The sequence below is a fragment of the Medicago sativa genome, chromosome 4 (assembly GCF_051527215.1).
Source record: "Medicago sativa cultivar Bolivia chromosome 4, Bolivia_mono, whole genome shotgun sequence".
Taxonomy (NCBI): domain Eukaryota; kingdom Viridiplantae; phylum Streptophyta; class Magnoliopsida; order Fabales; family Fabaceae; genus Medicago; species Medicago sativa.
Window position 1 is genome coordinate 54,730,794 of NC_140752.1, and position 8,549 is coordinate 54,739,342.

The following is an 8,549-nucleotide window of genomic DNA, read 5'->3' on the forward strand; positions in this document are numbered from 1 at the left end:
TTTCTTTATTTTTTTAAGAAAAATATAGAGAGAGAGAGAGAGAGAGACGATCTTTTTCTTTATTAGCATTATGTTTTAAAAATGAATCATAAATCGAATGGGTGGGACCTACAAATCAGATAATAAATAAAAATAAAGTTGAAAAATGGACTTTTTTTTAATGACAGTATGTTACTCCCTCCGTCCCATAATAACTGAGCTATTTGCAAAAAAATATTGTCCTAAAAAAATTGACTTATTTCACTTTTCAATACAACAAAAATTAAGTTTTTCCAATTATAACTTTAATTAATACTACTTTCATTATTCTCGATTCAATATATTCTACTTTACATTTATGATAAAAAAAAAGAATGCATCAATATTTGACAAGACATTCAAACCAATTTTTCTCTTTTTCACTTATACACTTTTTCTTAATATGTGTTAAATGAACAAAAGACTCAGTTAAAATGGAATACAGGGAGTACTTATTATGATACTTTTTCTCTTACTTGAACTATGAACTTTCAATATTTTAACTCTTAACTCAAACCAATTGAGTCATGCATATTACCATGTTAGAGAATGAAATTTAGTTAAACTAACAATTGTTCAACTCATTTCAACCGATTATCGCGGTTCAATCAAACTATAATACAACCATGACAAAATCAACCATATTGAATATGTGGTCAATCGCTTCATTCAATCTAGTTTTAAAACGCTTATGTATAATCATGCATGGAATGTTTTAAAAATTATAAATCAAATAAAACGGTCAATCAAGTCGTTCAGTCTTCTTCTAAAATATTTTTTAAAACCAAACCACGCGCGAAAATGTTTATATTTTTTAGGAAAGAAGCTTATAGCATTTCATTACTTTAAATGTGTCTAATACAATCTAGTATTTCTACCAAAATCTAGAAACTAGCTGAGAATGTGGCCGCCTTAGCTAATTCATAGGTTGCATCATTTGCTTGTCTCCTCATAAACTCAATACTAGAGTTGACATAACATTGTTTAAAGAGAGTTTTAAAATTACTCGAAAATGTTCTAAAAACTATAAAGCGAATAGATTGGTCAATCGATTAAATTACAAATCACCGTCATTTATAAACAATTTGACCGCTGTTTTGTCGTGATCGATGATTAATTTAAAATATTTGAATCATGATCTAAAAGTCTCGCGAATTTAATATTTGATTTGATTTTTAAAATATTCCATTTTTTATTTGTTGACAAAATCAAAATATTGCTTATTTTCTTCCTTGAAGAAAAAGAGTTCCACACACTCTTTTAACAACTTTGTTCTCTTTTCTTGTCTTCTCTCTCTACTCCGTCACTTCACCATTTTGTGAATAGTGTTTCCTTTTGTTTATTCCTATTTGTCGGTGAGAGTAACAACCAAACAACAAATGTACATACACTCACTCACCAATGTTCCTGTTCTTCATTTTTACCATCTTTGTCTTTTTGTTTCAATCTCATTTTAATCATAGAATTTAGATACATATTGTTCTTTTTCACAAATGGGGTTGTGAGTTTTCTAATAAAGTTTCAACCTTGATCATAATTTTCAAAAAAATATCAACTTAGCCATGGTAGATTATCAAATTGAAGTTTTCATCTTTTTGTTATTTTTCTTTATGATTTCAGTGTCTTATGGTGAAACCAACCCAAATGATCTCAAAATTCTGAATGATTTCAAAAAAGGGTTGAAGAATTCAGAGCTTCTGAAATGGCCTGAAAATGGTAATGATCCATGTGGTCCACCTTCATGGAATTATGTGTTCTGTTCTAAAGGTAGAGTTACTCAAATTCAAGCTAAAAATTTTGGTCTTAAAGGTTCATTGCCTTCAAATTTTAACCAGCTTTCTGAGCTTCAGAATTTAGGTCTTCAAAGAAATAATCTTAGTGGAATGTTGCCAAGTTTTAGTGGATTATCCAATCTTGCAATATGCTTTTTTGGATTACAATGAATTTTTTGGATTATCCAAAAATTATATTGATTATAGAAATGTTAATCATTTCTATACACTTAATCATTTGTGTCCATCATAATTCTCATAACCTAAACACACTAAAAAATCAATATACACTTAATCAAACTATAATTAACATCATTTCTATCATTTCCATAACCTAAACTAACTAAATAATCAATATAATTTTCTTTGAGGCATTTGATCAAACACTTTGTGTGCAAAGTATAAAACATATTCAAATTGTGTTCATTTGCCACCATTCAAAGCCACATTATCATTTAAACAACATAGACAACAACTACATTCATTTATCAATTCATAAACTACACATGCAATCATCAAATTGTCAATTTTAAAATCAACCCTAACCACATGCAAACTACTCTAATTTTTTAAAAAATAAACTTAAACAAACTAACATTATCATTAAAATGATTGATACAACTTACTTGTGATAATGTGCTGTTGATTTGCTTGCAATTCGTGAAAATGGCTTTGGTGAAGATTGGAAAGAATTTGAGAAGTTTGGAGAAGTTATGAAACTGATATGTTTGTGTTTCTGCTTCTGTTTATGTTCAGCACGCCTCGGCAGTTAACTACCGAGGTTTTTCTCAGCAGTTAACTGCCGCCGGTTTCTGATTTCCTCGGTAGTTAACTGCCGAGGGAGCCTTTAAGTATGTTACTTGTGTGTCTTAACCTTATGAAATGTGTCAACGACAATTTTCATATATTATAAGGGTCATGTTATCCAATGTCCCGGTTACACGCAAATTAACTTTCAAGTTGACCAATATTTTGTTAAGAAGAATAAAAACACTCCTATAAAATAAGAAAGACATACGTAGTAATTTGCTTATAAAATAGAGAAAACGATAACCAAATACAAATTATTAGACACAAATACAACACCATGGGCAATTTTGACTTTTCAACATCAAAGCAGGGGGTTAATTTTGTAAAAGCACAACATACACTCTACCTTCTTCTTTTTCCTTTTATCGTTTCTCTCTCTCAGACCATCAACCATGTTACCTCTCTTCTCTTTTATCTCTCATCACCACCAGGCACCGTCCTCCACCACTGTCCTCCACCACCATCGTCCTCATCGGATACCATTACCATATCATCGTCGTCCCTTCACTTCGTTCACCACGACCAACAACTTCACGCCGTCGACACTTTTCCCTTGCATCGTCGGCGACCTCCACTTCTTCCTCATACCGCCGGAGACCCCCACTTCTCCCTCACACCGTCGAGAATCCGTTCGGATCACCACCACTGAATCATCATTGAAAAAATTAAGCCTAGATCTATTAAGACTCCGATGAAAGAGAGCTGATCTCAGATCCATCCTCACCGCCAGACTCCGGCGACGGTGACTAGTGAGAGAAGTGAAGACGCCGGTGAAACTGAGAGAACCGGCGAAAGAGGCATTGCAGATAAGTGTGAAGGATGACAGAGAGAGGTGGTGTTGAAGGAGAGAAGGAAATGAAATAAAAAAAATGTATAAAGCTACAATGTTATACGTATACGATGTCTGTATTTTGTAATGATAATTTGACATCCATTTGATGACAACTTTGTTGACAACCTTGTTTTTCTCACTTCTTATTGGTCAAAAACAATGGAGAGAGAAAAAGGAAGAGAGAGGATAACAACATCATGTGAGTATGAGAGAGAAAGTTGTCCAAAAGTTGTCAAAAAGTGGTTGTCAAAATATCATTTCTCTTAATTTTTTGTGTTCATTTATCATTTCTGTATAAAACTAGTTACAAACCCGTGCTTCGCACGGGTTGAACAACGTATCTTGAAAAAAATTGTTCCAAAGGAAAAATGAGTAAATTAAGGAATATTGCACAAACATTAGAAATATTTATCAAAATATTTATCAAAGCCTTACCAGGTCTTGATTCATGAAAAGAGCATATATTTTGTTCATGAGATCAGGAAAACAACATAATAATTAAGATTAAACTAATTGGAACCAATGAAGGAACCAATGATGTGCAAATTACGATTACATTCGCATGACACAAAATGAACCAAAGAAACAACATTTTCAAGTTAAGATAGTTTTGGATTAGAGTTAAGGGTAAGTCCAAAGTATTATACATTCAAGTACCATACATGCTAGAGTATAGGAGTTCATGAAGAACAAACTGAGTATAAGTCAAGTAGGAAAATAAAAGTGTCTCTAAATTGACAATGATGAAATGAATACTCATTACCATGTTCGTAAACTCTTTCTTCAAACAAAGAAAAACAAAAAGAAAAATTAAAACCCTCAAAAATTTACCCATCATTTATTCACTTCATATCATATTTTTCTTCTTTCTAATATTCCCTTCTTCTTTTTGCTTGAAAATTAGTCTTAATTACTTCCTAGCTCTCCAAGCTGTTGTTGAAAACAAAGACCTGTTCTGTCAGCAAGTTACTACACAATCATTTTCTTCTCTCCAACACAATCTCAAACTCTCCAACAGAGTTACACTTGATTTTAGCGTTAAGTCCTAATAATTTACTTCGCCAGGATCTAAATTTTGAACGGGGACAGGACTGGATGTTGTCAGCACAGAATCTAAAGACCCTGCTATTTCCTGAAACCTGAGGCAATTGAAGATATGAGATCCATATCACTAATAATTCAGGTATTCTTATGAAGTTATGACCATCTTAAAGATAAGAATCACCTCAAAGCAAAATACTCTCTAAGTTTCCAATTACATTGCTTCATGAACTCGGTATAGATTGCTTCAGAACAAAATTTAACAACAGCAGATCTGGAGAAAATTTAACAAATTTGTTTGACACATTAAGGCCACATTTTCTTCTTTATTTTTGTTTCACAAGGTGAAAAGTGAGATTAGCTGAAAGGAGATATAACTACTACATTCTAGATAAGCCAAGAACTCCAAGCTTGATTTTTAATTTTTCAAGAACTTTGGTCTTCCAGGAGAAAATGCACCTGGTTTTCCCTTCTGAATAGCAAAGAGAACCTCTCTAAGGATTGAATTGGCCAAGAAGTCAAAGACGTGTAAACCTGAATTTTCTGCACCAAATACCAAACTTTAGATATGTAAATATAATGGTTTGATATGTAAGCATGATATATGTTAGCACAACCACAAGCATGACCATAAATGACCTAGCTAACAGTACATGTATGTGAAAGGTGGTTTAATAAGTTCTAACTTTTAAAGACCAAAAAGGACTAAGGATTGCCTCGGCAAGTACTGACATGATCCAAGAAACCAATGCAGTATGATAGATTAAGGCTCATATGGATCCTAAACCCAAAGAGGTAAGAAAAAGTTAGATGAGGTACTTTAACAAAAATTTGCAGTCTTTATAAATGCTCTTAAAGGGACTTTACCAAATCCACAGGAATCAAGTATTATAAACCATTTATCAAGTTTTTCATGTATTTCCTTTCTTTCAGCTCATGAACTCAATTTGCTGAATTTTTGCATTTTTCTGAACGTAATGCAAGACCGCAGCCCAACCACTGAATGGAAGATTTTGCAATTCTAGGAAACAGAAAAATTTAAAGTTTCTCACAATTAAATTCATTTAATCATATTTGACATCTTTGTCAAGAAAAGTATAAATCTCACATTCTTCGAACAGATTCGGAAACAATTTACCTTAATCGCACATCCTTCCCCGATAACACTATCAGTGATATCAGCATCAAGCATCTTCGATGGAGGCAAATATCGTGGTTGAGTGTAAACTGGAGATGAACGATCATAGAAAGTGAAATTAAGATCCATTGACACCATGACCAAGATGCTCTCATAGAGTGCATTGACATGACAATATGATGATTATATGGTATATAGCCTATTTATTTACCTGAAGTCAGGTAAAGGCTTTTTGGTGATTCCGAGATTTGCATTATAGAAAGCCTCAATGGTACCAATGGTTTCCCGGTAGCCATCATATATGTAAGCTTACACCTATGAATTTTTCACAAAATTACCTCAGATCCTGATATTTAAGCTATGAAAGTTCCATAACAAGATTATACAGGTCAATCCATTAGGATGCACATATTTATCAAACTCACATTCTCCACAACAATCTATATATTGTTTCCATCCAATTTTACATTCTTCACCACAATCTAAATATTGTTTCAATCTAATGAATTTAGTGGTACACATCATATTTATTGTTTTAAGTCTCTAAAACTGCAACATGGCAGTTTAAAAAATCTTAACATACATTATGCTAGGATTAACAAATGAAGATATTTGACAAATAAAAATGCAATAAATGATGCTTGTTAATAGAAACTTGAAACTTAACAAATACGCAGCAAAACAAACATTGAGGTGGAATAAGTTATGATATCGCATCATATAATCATTTTAAGTTGTGTTACAATATTATCTACACAAAAATCCATAACATTGATATCAGCCTCGATTTGAAGGGAGAAATCATCAACAAACATATTAACATTTCACATCACATGAACTTAATATTCTCTATCGTAAACAGCCAAGCCAAGACAAAATATTCCCTATAATTTATTTTTTTTATAAGTAAGCTCTAATATTTTAGGTTGAATGCTGAACTTTGAATAGGCAAATAGAGAAACTGGTTCTTTCATACGAAGTAATTTTATTCGAGACATTGTTGGACACTAAATATGAACAATTTCTTAGTCGATATTCGAACTTTAGTTTGCCATGTTGGATTTTGGCTACATTTCATAAGTGTATTCTAATACTTATGCCAATACCATAATACTACCAGAACTATTTATGTCACACATAAATTGAGCCTAAACAAAATTTCACAGATACCCTCTTAATCATCAATCTTTACTCTGCTCCATATGTCAATTGGAGCATTTTTTAGTAGATACCTAAGGTTGAGTTAGATACTTAATTATAAGCCTGAAGCTGAGAGTTTTCACGATATAATAAATAGTATAGATATAAGAGTACTCACATAATTCCAAATCAGTTTATCTGTTCTGCATAAACAAATAAAATGAATACAGAAAATGAGAGAAAGTAAAAGGAAAAGAATGAAAGAAGCATAAAGTATAATAGTGATGATGATGAATTGAACTAACTGTTGGGATGATTTGGTACGGAAAGTCTGTTCGCCGAGAGAAAGACACGCAATCCATTTGTCCTTGAATTGCATCTCCGTGCAGAGGAGGGCGAACAGAGCGATTCCGGTGAAGTTGGCAGCAGAGAGTAGTTTATTAGTACTACCTTTCGGAACGGAGTATATCCTACAAAAAAATCCAGATAAATAAAACAAAATCAAGAGCCCTGTTTTATCTCTTCTCAATCCCTTGCATAATGGTGTTGGAGAATTGAATTCACAACTTAAATAAAAGGATTCATTGAAGAATTTAGCAGGACTTGGAGACAATTTCAAAGCCTTAATATAAAACACACATTTGTAACCCAAAAAAACATGAGTTGTAAAAGTAAATCCATGAGTCATTCAATCAAACATGTAAAATAAGAAATAATTAAAGATGGAAAAATTACCCAAAAGCTGATGAATCCAAACAACATCTTGAACAGGGGAAATAACATGTTTTTGCATTTCTCCAACTCATGAAAAAGGGTCCGAAATAGACATTATAACCTTAAGCCAAAAAGAAAAAATATTCTTCAAAAAGGATTACGGAGACAAAACAAATCAATAAACACAAAATCACCAAACAACAAACCCAAAAACTTCAATATTGGAATTCACTTCTAATTTAATTCACCTATGAATCAATCCCTTTTTTTTGAATTAAACTTTGAATCCCTACAATGAGTCTAATACAGAGAAACAACATTAATAATATGATTTAATCATAGATAATAATGGCAAGATATGCACACTAAAATCTTACCTTAATGAAACTAAGCCTTAATGTCATATAGTCCAACTTTGTCACATATCCATAAAATTGCTTAAAAAATGATTTCTGAAAAAATGCAAAATTAGCCACATACAACAAACTACTTTGTAAAACCAGTTAAATATAATTAACTACACATAATTAACCTACCAACCACCTCATTATAGCAAAATCTTTGCCAAAACCAGTAAAATGATCCTTGATAAAAGCATGTTGATGAACATGAGTCACCTTATCCGTCCGTTCAGGGGCTGCATTAGACTTGTATGCATATTATAAATTTTAGGCTAAAGTGCACTTTTCACCCCTTAAGTTTTAAAAAGTTGCGATTTTTGTCCCCTATAAAAAAATGACAAAACTGTCCCCCTATGTTTAGGGAAATATGCTCTTTTGACCTCCCTAACATAAGGGCAATATGATCTTTTGCCCCCTTATCTTCTCAAAAAGTTTTGATTATGGCCCCCTTTTTGGGACACGTAGCGTCTTTTCAGCAATTTTGGGACGAGAGGGGCCAAAATTGTCATTTTTTTTAAATAGGAGGCCAAAATCGCAACTTTTTGAAACTTAGGGGTCAAAAAGTGCAGTTTAGCCTAAATTTTAATGATTCAATTGCAAAATTCAAAGAGATTAGTGCAAAATTAGGACAAATATAGTTGTACCTTCAATTAAACACTACCGGAAGGAAAGGACATCACAAA

At 32.4% G+C, this 8,549-nt stretch overlaps 1 long non-coding RNA gene across 1 annotated transcript; it reads right to left on the bottom strand.

The window, feature by feature from the left end:
• Window positions 1-5,828: 5,828 nt before the first annotated feature.
• On the bottom strand, window positions 5,829-7,918 carry LOC146929912 (uncharacterized). The gene is made up of 5 exons (XR_015008298.1): window positions 7,843-7,918; window positions 7,487-7,586; window positions 7,057-7,221; window positions 6,930-6,954; window positions 5,829-5,926 (listed from the first exon to the last, which is right to left on the bottom strand). It is a non-coding gene; the product is annotated as an uncharacterized LOC146929912 (long non-coding RNA).
• Window positions 7,919-8,549: the final 631 nt, after the last annotated feature.